The following is a 20,262-nucleotide window of genomic DNA, read 5'->3' on the forward strand; positions in this document are numbered from 1 at the left end:
CAATGAAATGCTGGCTTCCAAATGATGGATATCAATCATAAAGGTTCTTGTTCGACCCCGACATCGAAATTCACATTCAATTATCGGCAATAGGGATCCCAAAACGGGAAAAGACAACACAACCATCACCACCTACCCTACCACTCGGGGTGGTGTGTTGGGTTTCTTAACCCAGGACTTTGGCACCACTATATAGAGTATGCTGGCGTACAGGAAGCCTATGCTGCAACCTGACCCACTCTTATATAGGCCCAAAACATCCACTTGCTGCTTGATTGCTCAAATTAAAATAAATCAGGCTCAATTAGTTTGAGATGATGCAATAATGTAAACAATAGCTTTCTCTCGCTATTTCAAATATCATAATACTTGCTTGTTGTTGTTTCTCGTTAAAAATAATCTCAATACATGCAATAAATATTTGTTACGCCATAAACACATACAAATATCATGTTTTGAGATTAATATTTTTAATGCATTAACATGTCCCATTTATTTTTTGTTTTGATGACCACAAAACTAGGTTAAATATTTCTAACGATTTCAAGTGAGAAACTTGCAGGAATTAAAAATTATTTGAAGATATATTATGCAAGTATTTGGATTTATTTTCAAGATAAAAGAAAAAATTGGAGTTGGCTTTTTTCATCACAACGGAAGCTCCGCTGCATTGAAGAACGGAAGCAGAACGGAAGCACGCAGAATGGAAGCTCCGATGCTAGAATAGAAGTTCCGATCACCTCCAAAAATTAAGGGATGTGTTCAAGATATGTTGGCCGAAAAATTTAATGAAGCAGTTGAATGGAAGCTCCGATGCACCAGCGGAAGTTTCTATCTTAGTCGGCGTCAAGATTTTTGAATTTGAATTTGCTGAAGAACGGAAGATCCGATGGCATACCAGAAGCTCCGATCGCAACCAAATTGCAACTATAAATAGAGGAATCCCGAGGCCATTTGAAGTATCCCATTCCATTTGAGTCTCTCATCCTCTCTAAGCAATATTCAAAGCAATTATTCAAGCACTCAAGCCTATTTCGAGTCCCACAATATATATTCATATCGAGTTGTAATAAGTGCTTGAAAATTGTTGTTGTATTTACTTGAGTGTGAAGCCGAGTTTGTTACGATATTGTTGAGACTATATTTCGAGCCCTTAAGGCCAAGTTGAAAGAGTGGGTGCCCAGTGAGCCAACTTGTGGCTATGGGCTTTGATGACTCTTTGTACAAACGATCTTTTGTTTAATGTAATTTACACTTTTATTAATGGCAATGACTTTATCTTTCTTCATATTGTTATATTGTGATATACTATTGTTGTTTTGATAAAGACCTTGAATATACTATAGTGTATGTAAGATGTGGTAGAACATGGGGATGTCTATCATGAAATACATCTTATAGTCACTGTATATTCTAAACTGTTCCTAGTCGATTGAGCCGTCCGAGAATAAGGATAAGGATCGCTCGAGTTTGAGACTAGCATTTGCGATGCGGAGTACCACGTTTCATTGGTAGGGAACATGGAGATGTTCGAAGCATGCAAATGGATATTCATAGGATGAATAATCGAACTACCCTATCCGGACTTTCCAAGTGGTTATCACTTATCGAGTGGATAAAGTCCGCGGTTTTGGTTGTACACCATTAGTCCTTACTACTTGAAACATCATGGAGACTCTATATGCTAGTACTGTGCTTTGACTCGTTTACCGACTCTATGGGGGTCATCAGGTGTCGGGATTGGGTACAGTTACAACACATATAGGAGTCGATGCATTGTTGTCAAGGATTCACCACATACTTGCGAGTGTGGATATCCTATGCGATCTGAGGAGATATTAGTGTGACGAATCTCTGGCCAGAGTACTTGATGTGATTTAAGAAATGGTTTCTTAGTAGCACATGCGATGTCACTAATTTGATCTTCAAGATGTATTGCATAGTTATCGAATCTTGAGCGACTCTCGATATACCAATGGTTGTTGATTCGATCGGGATATATGGATGAAGGGACCGTACTGTACGCTAACCAAAATCTACTGGTTCTTGTAGGCACTATCAGTGATACCTAGGGAATCATGGGGCGATTTTTCTAGGCGCTTTACCATGATTCGTTGGGCAAGTCGGAAAGTGTTGTTCCGAGTCACAAAGAGTTGTGAGCCCACGGCTAGCTGTATCCCTGAACCATTGAGGGTCACACAGTGTAATGGAGTTTTAATCCCCGTTGAGATAGTTAAATTTAAAGAGTTAAATTTAATGAATAAAGAAGTTGGACTTCTTAAATAAGAGTAAGGGAGTAGGATTTCCTAAAATGACATAGGGATGTACATTTTTGGAAACCACTGAATTCGGATTCAGGAAAATTTATGTTGACTTTAAAATGTGCAGAAATGGTTTCTGTGCACATTGGTAAAATCGGTTTATCAATCGGAGTCACGATGAATTTTATATTAATTTCTGAACATGCGGGCTTTGCTTGTCGGGCCTCAACTTATGACTAATGGGCCCTAAGCTGTTAGTGGCCTGCATTATAAATAAGTTATTGCAGTACAGAAATTACACACAACTGGTCATAATTTTGAGAGCAAAATTTCGAAACCCTAGCCTCCTCTCAAGAATATTTCGGCCGACCCCTCCCTCTCTCTGTCAGAGAAATTCCGATCTGTGATTTTGAATTGCAGTCTGGAATAAGCGAATCAAATTCGTTATTCTCTTCGCAGAAAACTTCTGATAGATTTTCTAGTGCAATCTATCAGAGGGATTAAACCTCCATTCGTGGACCTGATTGAAGGAGTTCATCGGTTCCAGGGAGAGACAACAAGAGCAGAGAAATCTGTTGGAGTCCAATAATCTCGATTCGAGATTGAAGGTAAAATTTAATAATTGTTATTTAAATTTTACACACACTTATAATTTAATCGTTGAACGGTTGATACCCACACTATGGAATTGTTCCATAATAAAATTTTTAAACTTCCGCTGCACCGGGTATCAATCGTGATTGATCTGAACGCCAGTTTTCCTACAGTGGTATCAGAGCCAGGTTGCTCAGATCAAACGATTAAATTAATCGATTGTACAAAAAAAATTTTTGAGTCTTGGTTTTTTAAAACAAAATAAATATTTTAAATAAAAAATTTTTTTTTTTTTTTTGGGCAAAACCCGGGCAGCGATTGGATCGCTGCCCGGTGGGGCAGCGACGGTCGCTGCCCCGGGCGGTGCACGGCGCCGCCCAAAGGGGGCGCACAGCGCCGCCCACGGCGGCGCACGTCGCCGCCAAGGGGCGGCGCTCAGCGCCGCCAGGGCAGCGCTCGGCGCTGCCCAGCACAGCGCAGCGCACGGCGCCACCCAGGGGCGGCGCCAGGCGCCGCCAGGGCAGCGATTGTCGCTGCCCTAAAGGGGCAGCTGGGCTGCCCCGGCCCGCGCCCACGGGTGCGGGCCGGCCCGGGAGTGTCCCGGGCGGCCCGCGGGAAAAATTATTTTTTTATTTAAATTAATTTTAATGTGTTAAAATTTTATTTTTGGTCCGGTCAAAAATTGTTTTTGATTGGTTCACGAGGCATCAGATCGAATTGTTCGAGTCCGAAAATTTTAAAATTGATTTTTGGATAAATTTGAATTTTTGGAAAATTTTAATATTTTATCCTTAAATTGAATTTTGAAATCAATTATTTTTGGTACAATTGATGATAAGATTTGATCTTATGTATATATTAAGTAAAATATGATTTTATCTATAAAATTAGATTCTGTAGATAAAATATGATTTTATTTAATAAAAGGTAAAATATGATTTTATATGTAAAATATGATTTTATATATAAAATATGATTTTATCCTGTTTAAATTTAAATTGCCATATGCATGATATCCAATAAATTAATTTTGAATTAAATGTTATTGGATAAGGATGATCGATTGCCATGACCAATTTTGTAGGTGTATGTTAGAAATTTACATTTGTTTTTATTGTTGTTGGTTTTATTAATGGGCCTGGTTTATGGCCCAGTATGAATGTCATATGTAATAAAAGTGGGCTTGGTTTATGGCCCGTTCCTACCCCTAAAAATGTATCCCCTACTTGTCATTGTTATTTATTGTAAATACATTAGATTTAGTGGGAGATCAAGATTTGAAGATGGTGGGCCCAGCAGACAATAAAGACAGAAGAAATGTAAATTGGAAGCACATGTAATAGGATTGCATTGCATACTGCATATTACCTAGGATTGGACTAAGACTCGTGATTGGCAACCACGGGTCAATTAGAAATGGAATCGATCATCCTATATAATATATGATATTATGATTGTATGCATGTTTTAGACATAATTGCGTGAATCTGGCAAGCATGCAATAATTTGAAATTGATGAGACAAATTTTTTATAATTAAAAATCCCTCATTTTAAATATGATTTAAAATTGATATCAAGATAAATAAAGGAAATTTAAATTTGTTTAAATATTCCTACCTTCCATCAACGGTCAATGTATAAGATGCTACCCGCGGATACGGTCCGGCTCATATTATTGGGGGGGCCCGTTCGTCGGAAAGCTGTACATTGGATCGACAAATGTTGTAAGTTGGGTGGAACTCCCATGGGATCGGCTCATATTATTGGGGGATCCACATGGCGACCGTCCATCACAACTTAATATTGATGGGTCATCTTGACATGTCACTATAAACGGCGTCATATTATTGGGCCCTTATTGGACATGAGGTAAATACATGGGGGTTGCTTTGGAAGCAATTGGGCTCTACCTTTTGAGAATTATGTTTGGCTGATATTATTCGAGACCATAAGTTTGTCAATTGGACTCCATGTTCTCACTAAGGAAAAAGTTTCCCGTTTTCACTAGAGGGTAGTGAAATCGTTAAAATAGTGGGAGTGAGATTCATAAAATTAAATTCGCCTATTTTATGTCTTAGTAAATTGCTTAAACAATCATTGATATATGTCTGTTTTTCTTTTCAGTATTTCATACAATGAATTCGCGTAATCCATTATTCTCGATCCTCGAACAAAACAAGTTGACTGGCGCAAACTATACGGAATGGTTCCGGAAGTTGAAGATTGTCTTGACTTCGGAGAAGATGCTCTACGTGTTAGAGAAATCACCTCCGAAGGAAGCACCAGCTGACGTAAGTCCGGAGGAATTGGCCAAACTTGATGCATGGTGGGACCATGACATCAAGACCAAATGCTATATGCAAGCCTCGATGTCTGATGAACTCCAGAGGCGATTTGAGGACACCGTGAATGCTGCTGACATTCACGCTCAACTCAAGGAACTTTTTGGGGCTCAATCGAGGGCTGAAAGGTTCGCTACTGTTAAGGAGCTGATGACGTGTCGCATGCGTGAAGGGACTTCGGTCCGTGATCATGGGGTACGAGTGATTTGGCTCATACAAAAGTTAGCGACCCTTGATTTGGTGTTGGAGCATGAACTCAACGTGGATTTACTGCTTCTGTCTCTTCCTTCTTCGTTTGACGGATTTGTGGTAAATTTTAATATGAACAAGATAGAGGCCACCCTTGAAGAGATGGTCAATATGCTTGTGACATATGAATCCACACTTAAGAAGGATAAGCCAGCTTTCTTGGTGGGCTCCTCATCTTCTGCTAAGAAGGGGCCAAGTACGAAGGGTAAGAAACGTTCTGCCCCACCCAAGAAAGTCGAACCCGAGAAGAAGCACAAGACAAAGGCTTCAAACAATGGAAAATCCAAGGATGTTTGCCATTACTGCAAGAAGCCCGGTCATTGGAAGCGCAACTGCAAGGAATATCTAGAGCAGTTGAGAACTGCAAAGGGTATGTTCTATATTGAAATAAACATTTCACTTAATACTACTTCTTGGGTATTGGATACCGGATGTGGATCTCACATTTGCAATGATTTGCAGGTGATGACAAGAAGTCGCAGGCTTAGAATGGGTGAGACCCAGCTGAGGCTCGGGAATGGTTCCAGAGTTGAAGCTACAGCCATTGGAGATGTTTGTTTAATTTTGCAGAACGGTTTTAAGTTATTTTTAAGAGATGTTTTATTTGTTCCGGATTTAATTAAAAACATTATTTCTGTTTTTATGCTAGATAGAGATGGTTATTCTTGCAATTTTGCGAATGGGATTTGCAATATTTACAAGAATGAATGTTTGATTGGAAATGGACAACTTGAAAACGATCTATACAACTTAAAACTAAAAGACGTTCCAATAAATTATGTTGATAAATCGGCGACAACAAACAAAAGGAAAATCGATAGTCAAAACCCGGCAAACCTTTGGCACGCTAGACTAGGTCATATTTCCTCAAGGAGGATGAACAAGCTAGTGGGAGAGGGCATGCTTGATATGTCTGATATTAACTCTCTACCTACTTGTGAATCCTGCCTAAAAGGAAAAATGACTAAATCTCCTTTTAATGGAAAACCTGAGCGTAGTCAAAATCTGTTGGATTTGATCCATACAGATGTTTGTGGTCCATTTAGAGTTGGGACTCAATATGGCCACACCTACTTCATTACCTTTACTGATGATTATTCAAGGTATGGGTATTTATATTTAATGAAATATAAGTCTGAAGCATTTGAAAAGTTCAAAGAATTCAAGGCTGAAGTAGAAAACAAGCTAGGTAAAAGTATTAAAGCACTTCGATCGGATCGAGGTGGAGAATACTTGAGTACCGAGTTTTTGGACTATCTAAAAGAGAATGGGATTCTCTCTCAGTGGACTCCTCCTATGACACCACAGCTGAATGGTGTATCGGAGCGTCGTAATCGAACTTTGTTGGACATGGTTCGATCCATGATGAGCTTCACTGAGCTTCCACCTTTGTTTTGGGGCTATGCGCTTGAAACGGCGGTATTGTTGTTGAACAACGTCCACACTAAAGCAGTGGACAAAACACCATACGAATTATGGAATGGCAAAGCTCCTAAGTATTCGTACTTGAGGATTTGGGGATGTCCTGCTTACGTGAAGCGGACAGTGGGAGATAAGTTGGATAGTCGATCCAGCTTATGTTATTTTGTAGGGTATCCGAAGAATTCAATCGGATATTATTTCTATTATCCTGCTGAAACAAAGGTGTTTGTTTCTAGGAATGCCACCTTCTTGGAGAAGGAGTTCTTATTGGATAAGAAAGGCGAGATGATGGAACTCGAAGAAGTTCGAGAACAACCCGAAATACAAAATAACGATCCTACGCCTCAGGAACCATTACTGGACATGGCTGAACCTAGAAGATCCGAGAGGACTTCTAGACCTCCTGTTCGATATGGTCTTCTTCTTGAAGGGGATCAAGATGAACCCGACATTGGATGTGATCCAAGAAACTTCAAGGAAGCAATTTCTGATGCGGATTCAAATTTATGGCTTGAAGCTATGCAGTCTGAATTGGATTCAATGCATACAAACCAAGTTTGGTCTTTAGTAGATCCTCCTGATGGAATTGTTCCAATAGGGTGTAAATGGATCTACAAGAGAAAGCTTGGGCCTGATGGTAAGGTATTGACCTACAAGGCGCGATTGGTGGCGAAAGGTTACACTCAAAGACAAGGAGTTGACTATGATGAAACCTTTTCACCAGTTGCAATGTTCAAGTCCATAAGAATCCTTATTGCCATAGCTGCATGGTATGACTATGAGATATGGCAAATGGATGTGAAGACTGCTTTTCTTAATGGAGACATTAAGGAAGAAATCTATATGAAGCAGCCTGAGGGGTTCACATCCATGGGAAGCGAGCATAAGGTATGCAAGCTTCAGAGATCAATTTATGGTCTAAAACAAGCATCAAGAAGTTGGAACCAGAAATTTGATGAAACAATAAAAGATTTTGGTTTCATCAAGAACCCGGAGGAACCGTGCGTGTACAAGAAAGTAGTTAAGGATGCTGTGACATTCTTAGTACTTTATTTTGATGACATCCTACTCATTGGAAATGATGTAGGGATGTTGCAGTCAACAAAGATATGGTTATCAGGTAGATTCTCGATGAAGGATTTGGGTGAGGCATCCTACATTCTTGGGATACAGATCTATAGAGATAGATCTAAGAGAATGATAGGACTCACTCAATCAACCTACATCGACACCATATTGAAACGGTTTTCAATGGATGGGTCCAAGAGAAGACATCTACCGATGTGTCATGGAGTTTCTTTATCCAAGTCTATGTGTCCCAAGACTGATGCAGAGATAGAGAATATGACACATGTACCATATGCGTCAGCTATAGGTAGTATCATGTATGGGATGATATCTACCAGACCGGATGTAGCATTTGCTCTGAGTGTCACGAGCAGATATCAGGCTAATCCTGGTCAAATGCATTGGAAAGCCGTGAAGGACATTCTTAAGTACTTGCGAAGGACTAAGAATATGTTCATGGTATATGGAGGACGAGATCTGAAATTGGAAGGCTATACCGACTCTAGCTTCCAAAGTGACGTGGATGACTCAAAGTCAACCTCTGGATTTGTGTTCATGCTCAATGGCGGTGCTGTCTCTTGGAAGAGTTCCAAGCAGGACACCACAGCGGATTCCACCACTGAGGCTGAATACATTGCAGCATCAGCTGCTGCTAAAGAGGCCGTTTGGATGAGGAAGTTCGTCCAAGAGTTGGGCGTCATTCCTGAATTTGTTGGTCCAGTCCCGGTGTACTGTGACAACACGGGTGCCGTTGCTCAAGCAAAGGAACCAAGGTCTCATCAAATATCCAAACACGTACTGAGGAAATACCACATCATCCGGGAGATTGTGGAAAGAGGAGACATCACTGTCGAACGAGTGGCCTCTGCAGACAATATCGCTGATCCGCTTACTAAGCCCTTGCCAGGACCATTGTTTGACAAACATCGCGAAACAATCGGTCTACGTAGTATGACTAGTTGGCTATAGGGCAAGTGGGAGATTGAAAGAGTGGGTGCCCAGTGAGCCAACTTGTGGCTATGGGCTTTGATGACTCTTTGTACAAACGATATTTTGTTTAATGTAATTTACACTTTTATTAATGGCAATGACTTTATCTTTCTTCATATTGTTATATTGTGATATACTATTGTTGTTTTGATAAAGACCTTGAATATACTATAGTGTATGTAAGATGTGGTAGAACATGGGGATGTCTATCATGAAATACATCTTATAGTCACTGTATATTCTAAACTGTTCCTAGTCGATTGAGCCGTCCGAGAATAAGGATAAGGATCGCTCGAGTTTGAGACTAGCATTTGCGATGCGGAGTACCACGTTTCATTGGTAGGGAACATGGAGATGTTCGAAGCATGCAAATGGATATTCATAGGATGAATAATCGAACTACCCTATCCGGACTTTCCAAGTGGTTATCACTTATCGAGTGGATAAAGTCCGCGGTTTTGGTTGTACACCATTAGTCCTTACTACTTGAAACATCATGGAGACTCTATATGCTAGTACTGTGCTTTGACTCGTTTACCGACTCTATGGGGGTCATCAGGTGTCGGGATTGGGTACAGTTACAACACATATAGGAGTCGATGCATTGTTGTCAAGGATTCACCACATACTTGCGAGTGTGGATATCCTATGCGATCTGAGGAGATATTAGTGTGACGAATCTCTGGCCAGAGTACTTGATGTGATTTAAGAAATGGTTTCTTAGTAGCACATGCGATGTCACTAATTTGATCTTCAAGATGTATTGCATAGTTATCGAATCTTGAGCGACTCTCGATATACCAATGGTTGTTGATTCGATCGGGATATATGGATGAAGGGACCGTACTGTACGCTAACCAAAATCTACTGGTTCTTGTAGGCACTATCAGTGATACCTAGGGAATCATGGGGCGATGTTGCTAGGCGCTTTACCATGATTCGTTGGGCAAGTCGGAAAGTGTTGTTCCGAGTCACAAGGAGTTGTGAGCCCACGGCTAGCTGTATCCCTGAACCATTGAGGGTCACACAGTGTAATGGAGTTTTAATCCCCGTTGAGATAGTTAAATTTAAAGAGTTAAATTTAATGAATAAAGAAGTTGGACTTCTTAAATAAGAGTAAGGGAGTAGGATTTCCTAAAATGACATAGGGATGTACATTTTTGGAAACCACTGAATTCGGATTCAGGAAAATTTATGTTGACTTTAAAATGTGCAGAAATGGTTTCTGTGCACATTGGTAAAATCGGTTTATCAATCGGAGTCACGATGAATTTTATATTAATTTCTGAACATGCGGGCTTTGCTTGTCGGGCCTCAACTTATGACTAATGGGCCCTAAGCTGTTAGTGGCCTGCATTATAAATAAGTTATTGCAGTACAGAAATTACACACAACTGGTCATAATTTTGAGAGCAAAATTTCGAAACCCTAGCCTCCTCTCAAGAATATTTCGGCCGACCCCTCCCTCTCTCTGTCAGAGAAATTCCGGTCTGTGATTTTGAATTGCAGTCTGGAATAAGCGAATCAAATTCGTTATTCTCTTCGCAGAAAACTTCTGATAGATTTTCTAGTGCAATCTATCAGAGGGATTAAACCTCCATTCGTGGACCTGATTGAAGGAGTTCATCGGTTCCAGGGAGAGACAACAAGAGCAAAGAAATCTGTTGGAGTCCAATAATCTCGATTCGAGATTGAAGGTAAAATTTAATAATTGTTATTTAAATTTTACACACACTTATAATTTAATCGTTGAACGGTTGATACCCACACTATGGAATTGTTCCATAATAAAATTTTTAAACTTCCGCTGCACCGGGTATCAATCGTGATTGATCTGAACTCATCTTACCAGATCAAATTTTCAAGCACTGAGTTAGAGAGTATTTCAAGATTGAGCGAGCTCAAAGAAATACATACAATATCAAGAACGATCCAGATCAAAGATAATCGTAACTTACCAGATCAAAATCCCGAAGCACATTCTGTGGCTTCATTTTGTAAGTCAAAGCAGAGTGTTTGTTTTGCTTCGAGAGAGAGTATTGCTAGGAGTTCCTCTCAAAGAGTTGATTGGATTGGATTTGTACAAAGCATTGTATAAATCAAAGTTTTCTAGTGGAATCCTTCTGGAAACAGAAGAAGGGATGAAGTAGGAGAATTCATCTCCGAACATCCATAAAAATTCTATCCCTCTTTACATACTGCGTTTACATCATTTTATCTGCCTTAGCTTTTTAACAGTTCGGATCTGCGAGGGAGATTTCTTCCGCATGATCACTTCAGATCTTTCGAGCAGATCAATTTATTTAAGCAATAAAACCTTCTGTCTGATTTTCACAAATCAGATCGAAGTATCTTCAAAATTATAAATAGTGTATTCACCCCCTCTCTACACTTATTTTTGATCCTAAAAAAGTTGATGATGAAACAATACCTACTGTTCAAGATGCTGTCAATACACTAATTTATGTCATTATTAAACATTTTCTAGGCGAACCCAAAAAATTTCAAGAAAAATCTTCAAAAATTTTAATGAATTTAACATGTCCAAAATTACATGATTTTCGTTGGTACAAAGATATGTTTTTATCTAAAATACTTCTTTGAGATGATTGTAGTTTTTCTTTTCGGAAAGAAAGATTTATTGCGGGATTACCAAAACTCTTTGCCAAAAGAGTTAGGAAATCTATTCGCAAGCAAAATAAAAAATTCAATTCCTTACCCTTCTCTAACTTATGGTGAAATCATAAGTTATATTAATTCTGAATGTCTAGCTTTGTGAAATGATTTAAAAATTAAAGAAAACTCAAACAGGAGAATAAACTTGGTTCCTTTTGTGCTCAGTATGGTTTCGAACAATTACTTTCTCCTTCAAGAAAAAATTTGGATAGGCTTAGAATTTCGTCAGGTTTAATACGCCTTGGAGGAATTTGGGTAGGCTTAGAATTTCGATTTATAGAGAGAAAGAAAGGTAATGAGCGATTAAAACAGAAGCTTCGTTCTTCCTTATATAGACATCAGCGTTCGGAAGCTCCGTTCGTTCTGACAGACAGGATGATGACAAGTGTCAAAATATGCGCGATCGGTAGCTCCGTTGTCTGAATGAGTCCGTTTTGATCTGTCTTCCATTTGTCCTTAAATTCTTATTTATTTTATTACTTGGTTTTGTTTTGACTTGTTATCACCAAAACTTTAGAGTTTGATCTCCAACAATTTCTCCCTTTTTAGTGATGTCAAAACCAAGTCAATATCCAGATAAAAATACTTTCCAAAAGTATTCTTGCATAGATCGAATAATAATTTTTAGACAAAATTAATGTCAAAAATTAATTTCCTTTGAAAACATGTTTCATGTCTTTGATCTGATGCTTCTCTTTGATCTGATTCTTTTCATTTCTTCCCTTTGACTTTGGACTTTGATGAAGTAGCCTTTTCCCCCTTTTTGGCATCACCACTCTCTGATAAAAGGTCCAGAATAACCGTGAGCTGGGTACCAAAAGTATCATTAAGGTTCTTGTTGTGCGCTTCGGTGGAGGCTTGTAGGCTATCAAGTCTTCGTAGAATGTCAGAATATTCTTTTGTCTGTTTTCTTTGCACATTTAGCACAAACTCATATATATTGTTTACAATTTGCAGCATACTGACTTTGAAATCTCCTAACTCTGTAGTGGTTTGAGTTTGTTTGATTTGCAACTCAGATACCAGATTGAACAGCTGAGTAAGAGATTCAGACAAAAATTGATCTGGTTTGACATCGATCTGATGAGAAGTGGAAGGAGCAGCATCTTCAGAATGAGTGGAGTCACAAATTTGAAGCAGTGGAGCAGTGACAGCAGTAGGCTCAAGGGCAACATCTTCCATAATTTTAGGTCAACAACTTGATCTGAGATAGATATCTCCAAGAAAGTTGCAGATGGAAGAGTCAACTTGTCATCGAACATAATAGTAGTAGGCTGAATAAACCGTGGATTGGATCAGTCCTTACTATTTTGAATAAAGGAGGAAGATGCATTACCAATGTTATGGCAAGACTGTTTCCACTGATTCTGCAGACGATACTGGAGTTTGTTCTGCAACTGAACAAATGGAATGAGTGTTGTGCTCGAATTGATTTCTTCAAAGTTGGACACCATCATTTGTTCTGGAGAATTCGTACGAATATATTCAAGGATGGATTCTTTAGAAGTAGGATTTTCCATTTGTTGTTCATCCATGATTTGATCACCAGATGGAACTTGATGCTCAACCAGTGGTTCCTAAATTGAAACTACTACATTAAAAGGTTCTTCAGGAGAAAAGTCAATAGTAGGAGCTTACTTTGAAGGAGAGTTAGATCAAACCGGTGAGACAGGTGGTGAAATTGGGTCATCAGGCAGACTGATTGTGATCATATGTTTCAGATAGAGTGTTAGTTGGAGTGGGTTGCGTTGTCTTGTTGGATGGAGCCTCAGAAGGAAAATCTTGTCTCAGCATTTGAGCAGTAGCGATCATAAGATGAGCATTATTTTCCAGTTGGCTTAGTGCGGCAGTTTGATAAAAAAACATCCAAACTTACTGGATTGAACTTTGCTCTTTGCAATCTCAGATGAGCTCATAGAAGACTTTCCTTTAATATGAGCTCAACAAACTTCTTTCTCTTCAGTGCACGTGAAATGACTTGAGTTTCAGCCCACTCAAGTATTCTGTCTTAAAGATTAACAATATTCTCCAGCCTGATCAAGGTCCTAGTTTTTGAGAAGTGATTTTTTGTGCGGTAGAATACCCATCTGTCAAAGATTTTAATTTTTTATTCTATAGTTTTGTTGATGTGCTAAGCAGTCTGATCTATTATCCTTTGAGCATTGGAAGATGAGTCAGATGTATCACCAGGCGCTTTGAAGAATCCAGACTGAAGGGTAGTGATGTTCATCTGTGTCACCGAAGGAATAACATTTTCCACTCTTGATAAAGGAATAGTCGGGATCAGAGCTGGTTGATTAGATTGTGGATCTTGAGGAGGAGGTCTAATTGATCTTTTCTTCTTCTGTGGAGGAGGCTCAATGATCTTAGCCTGAGTTAATCGATCTGATTCTGAGTCTTTTGATTCATATGAGTCAACTATTATCTTCCTTTTTACTGATATCTTTCTTTTTGGAGCAGACGGCTTCGGAGACTCAGTGGATTTAGCAGATTCAATGGCCAGAGGCTTGGATTCATCTGGTAAGGTCAAGTTTTCGATCTCATCTGGATTGGGTGTACCATGCTTGAATACTATCAGTTGCTTAGTTGCATATACTTCAATAGCCCTTGCATTTAAAATCTTGTGAGGATGAAGATTTGAAGAGGGTCCCAGATGAACATTCAAATCATTCAAGATCTCTCAAATATGAATAGCCAAGCCTTGAGATTGAACGGTTGGTTCATTGATCATAGCAGATAAAATATTGAACATAACAGTAGACAAATTTATAGTTACACCAGCAGAAATATCAACCATAATATCAAACTTTTCAGATGTAATTACATCGAAATAACCTGCTTTGGCCACAATATCGTGCAATATTCTAAATTCCATCTTCAGTTCATTCTTTGCGTGGTATTTTGATCGGCTTGTCTATCAAAGAGTACATACTCTTCATTTGTTTCTTCGTTTCAGCAGAGATTTCCGAGAAATCTCTAATCCCCTGTCTGGGCAGATCAAAAAAGCAGATGAGATCCTTGCTGACTCTCCACCTAGAGTAGCAAATATAACTCCATCTTCAAACTTTGCTGTCTGAAATATTTTTGGGAAGGCTTTCTTGTAGATGGATTTCCTTCCTTCGATAAATTTCCGCAGCTTAGAAGTTTCAATCGTTGTAAACATTTCCACCATCCCTTGATCTGAAAGATCAAACACTGTGTGGAAATCAATAAGAAGAACATTTTGGGTGATTGGAGTCATCTTGTTCCTATAAATTGAAGAAAGAAATGCGAGTAATTTGTTCTTTTGGAAAAGTACATAGGGCTCAAAAGTTTTAAATGTCGAAGAAGAAGAGTCTGAAATAAAATTATGCCCAAATACGTGGCTAAATGATGTAAGCAGCGTTTCAAATTTAAAAAAATGTGGCCGATAATTATTAAGACCAAACACGCGGTAAAAATATGTGGCTAAATGACGTAAGCAACTATACGAGATGAACAAGCAGGGCATAACCGAGATTTGTAAGGCACTTGAACAATCTGGTCTTTGATCCTTTCTTGATATCAAATCTCTGGAATTCTATCAAAAAGATCTAGTTTCATTATATCACAAGAGTGTGATAAAAGATTATGGACAACTCTTACTCTTTGTCGGAGGCCATCTTGTCAAAATCAGTGAAGAATTCTTCGCCAAAACCTTCAGTTTACCTGCATCAGGTACTATTAACTTTAATGCTATATCCACAACTGATATCACAGAAATGCAAAGTACCTTCTCTGGCACAGATCAACCGATATCTCTGTTTGCCTTCAAAAGAGACCTGAAATTTGAATATCAACTCTTAGCCGATATTGTTGCAAATAGCATTCTGGTAAAAGGAGATCAACTGGAGTAATCTTCTCTTCAAGATTTTTGTTCAAGGTAATGACTTCAATCATGAAGGGTGTGAAGATAAACTGAAGTAATATTCTCTTCAAGATTTTTGTTCAAATGATGAATGACACAAAACAATCCTCAGGATATGTATTACAAGTCAGTAGACTACTTGAAAATCTAGGAGTCACTCTTCAAGGAAACTCTCAGTTGCATTAATTTCGAGTAATGAATGTTGAATATCTGACAAAATTTCACTCCAAAGAGTCAACTGATTCTACTACTTCAAGAAAACCCAAAGTCAAGGTAAAAAAATAGGTCAAAAAGAAGCAAAATCTTGTTATCTATGATAGTGAAAAAATCGATAGTGAAGAGATTGTAAAGCCGCAAACCAAAAGGACGAGAACTCTACAGACAAAGGCTACTAAATCTTCTACCAAACTGATCATCTCTGTAGTTTCTAAACCAGCAGAGGTATCTACTACAGAAAGCCCTCAATCATCTAATGAAGAAGTTGATGAGCAAGTCATAAAACCCAAAACTGACCTCAAGGGGAAACAACCAATGATTGTAGAACCTATCCAAAGTTTGAAACCTTCTCAAGAAATTCCTGCCGAAGAAGAATTTGAAGATGCAATCAAAACTCAGAAGTACCCATTGTAATCCATCTCCAAACTTGTGGTTTTGCCTCCAGCCAGACCCTCGGGTGGTCTATCCTCAAAACAATTAGTTGATTACACTAACTCAGGACTTGACTTGGAAAATGGAAGCTCTCAAATTGCTTCTTCCTCAGATCCTGACATGCCGACCAATGCAATTCAAACGCAGATAGACCTGACCATGGACGAAGCACTTGAATATGCTTAAAAACACACTGATGAAATATTTGATACTTGGCATAAATACAGAACTTCTAAACTGGCTAGACATCTGACAAAGAAGAATGAACTGAACAAGTATGTTAAACTTGAAGAAATTGTGCTAAGGATAGTAAAAAATGCAGATGTTCAAGATGCATTGGAAAGAAGACAATACTTTTATGACTTGATGAGAATCAAGGAACTTAGTCAAATTGTTGATGAATTTCAGAATAATTATGATCCATTTGCCAGAACTTCTTATGAAGACATATCGATTTTCACTCAACTTCAAAGTGATCTCATCACTGTGCAAATTTGTAGTAACCCATATTCTATTTTAAGATAATAATATATTAAACATGATTAAGGGTTGGTAATTAATCAATTTCGGAGTGTTATTGGACTTCGGAAGAGAATATGGGCTTTTGACTTTGGGCCGGATCGGAAGCTCCGATCCCAGCCACTTCGGAAGCTCATCAGAAGCACAGAGATCGGAAGCTCCGATCTCCAGCTGCCAGCAATGCTCGATGACTCAGCCGCGAGTTTTGACAAGTGTTGAACGTAGAGCAGATCGGAAGTTCCGATCGCCCGATCGGAAGTTCCGATCGCCCGATCGGAAGTTCCGATCCTGGCGTGTCTTGCATGCACACAATGAGCTGGATCGGAAGCTCCGATCCCGAAATCGGAAGTTCCGATCCTGGCCGGGAATTTTGCCTATAAATAGGGCTCGTTCGATTTCATTTTGAAATACGAATTCCCGAGTTTCTTTCTACAGTTATATAGTGTGAGATATACACTTGAGGGCCCTATCAGTTATAATAGAGGTTCTGGAATAACCAAGGTGTGGTTATAGTCATCCGGGACTAGCGACTTCAAAGGGCTAACTACGGACGAAGGTATGGTCCGGGAATCTATTTAAGTTTTGGGAGTACTTATTAGCTTAGTTAAGGCTTATAGAATTTATGTAGTGATACGGTGAACTTTTGAGTATAGGTTTGGAACCTAGGATCTTACTATACTTGAACTAGCCTAGAGGTACATACACATTGACTGAGATTGCCAGCGAGTATACATGTTTATAAGTTGCATTTATTTGGCATTATTATATGGCATGATATATGATTTACCGCTTTCTATATTCATATGTCATGTGCATATATACGTTGAGCATATACCTTGTTATACCTGAATATAGAGCCGCTCAGCTCTATACTTGATAGTCTGTCACTGAGAGTACCGCAACGGCGGGGGCATTTATGTCTGTCTACTCTGGTGTACTAGACGAGTGTGGTTGAACCCAGAGGTTGATCCGTGCGGTGGCAGCACTCATGTGGCACCGGTTCTGAGCATGACTTTTCAAATGACCATGTACCAGTCATCATGTTGCATGCATTATATACAAATGTTTACTCATGTCTATGGGCGTTAGCGCTCATGTCCTAGTTGTTATCTTGGACACACTATTCCATGGGGTAGGTCGCAGGATGGACGGAGCTGGTAGTTCAAGGCAGGACTAGGGAGCAGGAGCCTTGAGGATTTTTACAGCAGGATTCGATATAGCTGTATAATGTTTACTGTTTCGATTTGGTTGTATCACTACAGATTTAAGCCTGGATTATGTTTCTAAGCTGATATGTAAATTATGGTTTTCTTTCCGCATGTTTTACTCTGTTAAGTTATTTTGCTGTATTAAGTTTAATGCATGCTATTTGTTGCCAGTTAGTAGGTGATACCATGCAGGGTCACTACATTTTTGGTATCAGAGCATGCTTAGATTTTGGGATTAGTACTTGGGATTTAGTTTAGTCTTTAGTAATTCTTGCGCATTTGGGATTTTAATGTGAAATTCTTTTCAGGATATGGCTGACGAGAGTCACGGTAGATTTTGGCCAAGGAGGTGGTCATCATCATCGTCACCATCATCATCATGATGATCATCATCTTCATCATGAGGGTATACGTCGCTACTCTATCAATAAGTTCATGCAAGTAGGACCGAAACCCTTGGTGAGAGGCGAGAATCCTGAACAAGCTAGAAGTTGGATGTCTAAACTCGAGAGTACTTTTCGTGCTTTCGATTGTACTGAGGATCAGAAATTGGAAGTTCTAGAATTCGTTCTAGAGGATCGAGCACATTTTTGGTGGGATGCCAAAGCTGCTCAGGCACGTACTGAGAGAGGACAGGTGACTTGGGGGGATTTCTGTCGGGAGTTCCAGAAATTGTATTTTCCTCCGGCTGTTCGCCAAGCACGATCTATGGAGTTGCTTACTCTGAGGCAAGGATCAATGACTATTGATCAATATCAGCAATGATTTCTTGATCTGCTACCTTTCAGTCCTCATATTAATGAGAGTGATGCATCGAAGTATGATATATTTCTACAAGGTTTGAACCATGATATCTACTCTCAGGTTGTCGTCTATGATGACCCGGTATCTTTTGAGACTTTGGTGAACCTTTTCCGTCTTGTGGAGACTAGAAACAGGCGGGCACAGTTGATGATGCCAGGACAGCCTAGTGGATCTTTTGAGCCCTGAGCTCAATCTGTTGTGCAATCTGGACCTATGTCTTCTTCTACTCCTACTACTTCATCTGGATATCGTGGTTCACGAGGTATGTTCCGTTTTGGGAAGAAGAAGAAGAAGGAGGAATTTTGTAGCCATTGTGGAGGGAAGCATCATGCAGCTTCATGTCGGAGAGCTACTGGATCGGGATCACAGGTTCTGCTAGTGGATCCTCAGCGCATGGGTTCTGCTAGTGGATCGGGATCACAGGTTGGATCTCAGGCTTCTATTGTTGCAAGTCAGCAGCCAGCACCACAGAGTTCTTCTGGTTATCGTCCCTAGACTCAAGGGCAGGTGTTTGCTCTATCTCAGGAGCAGGCTATAGAGGGAAGCGATCGCATGTTGGTAGGTACCTTTCTGTTATGTGGTATTCCTGCACTTGTATTAATTGATACTGGAGCATCGCATTCCTTTATTTCTAATCGCTTTGTTAAGAGACATAGATTACCTTATGTATCATTAGATATAGATTTAGTTGTATCTACTCCGTTGGAGCAAGAGATAGTAACTAAGTGTCTAGTGATGGGTTGCCTTCTGGAGTTTGAGGGTAATGTGTTAATAGCTAATTTGATGATATTAGCGATGACAGATTTTGACTGTATCTTGGGAATAGATATGCTGACTTTGTATCACGCTACTGTGGATTGTTATCAGCGTCTGGTACAGTTTCATCCGGATGAGGGTGATAGCTGGTATTTTTATGGTGAGGGTGTGCGACCTCCGATGCCACTTGTTTTGGCTCTGAAGGCATGTCATGTCTTGGAGTCAGGTGGGGAGGGCTACCTCATCTATGCAGTTGATATGTCCACGAGTAGTACGGGTATTGATCAGTTACCGGTTGTCAGCGAGTTTCCTGATGTATTCCCTGATGAGATTCCTGGTTTTCCTCCGGTGCGAGAGGTTGAATTTGGTATTGATTTAGTACCAAAAACTACGCCTATATCCCGAGCACCTTATCGTCTGGCACCTTCAGAGATGAGGGAATTGAAACAGCAGTTACAGGATCTGCTTGATAAGGGATATATTCGTCCGAGTTTTTCTCCATGGGGAGCACCTGTTTTGTTTGTCAAGAAGAAAGATGGATCGATGCGATTATGTATTGATTACAGGCAGTTGAATCGTGTCACCATCAAGAATAAGTATCCTTTGCCGCGGATTGATGATTTGTTCGATCAATTACAGGGTAATTGTGTTTACTCAAAGATAGATCTGAAATCTGGATACCATCAGATGCAGGTACGAGACTCAGATATATCTACGACTGCTTTCAGGACCAGATATGGGCATTATGAATTTCTGGTGATGCCATTCGGTTTGACAAATGCACCGGCAGTCTTCATGAATATGATGAATCAGATATTTCGAGAGTATCTGGATAGAT

Source organism: Henckelia pumila, chromosome 1, assembly GCF_033568475.1.
Source record: "Henckelia pumila isolate YLH828 chromosome 1, ASM3356847v2, whole genome shotgun sequence".
Classification (NCBI taxonomy): Eukaryota; Viridiplantae; Streptophyta; class Magnoliopsida; order Lamiales; family Gesneriaceae; genus Henckelia; species Henckelia pumila.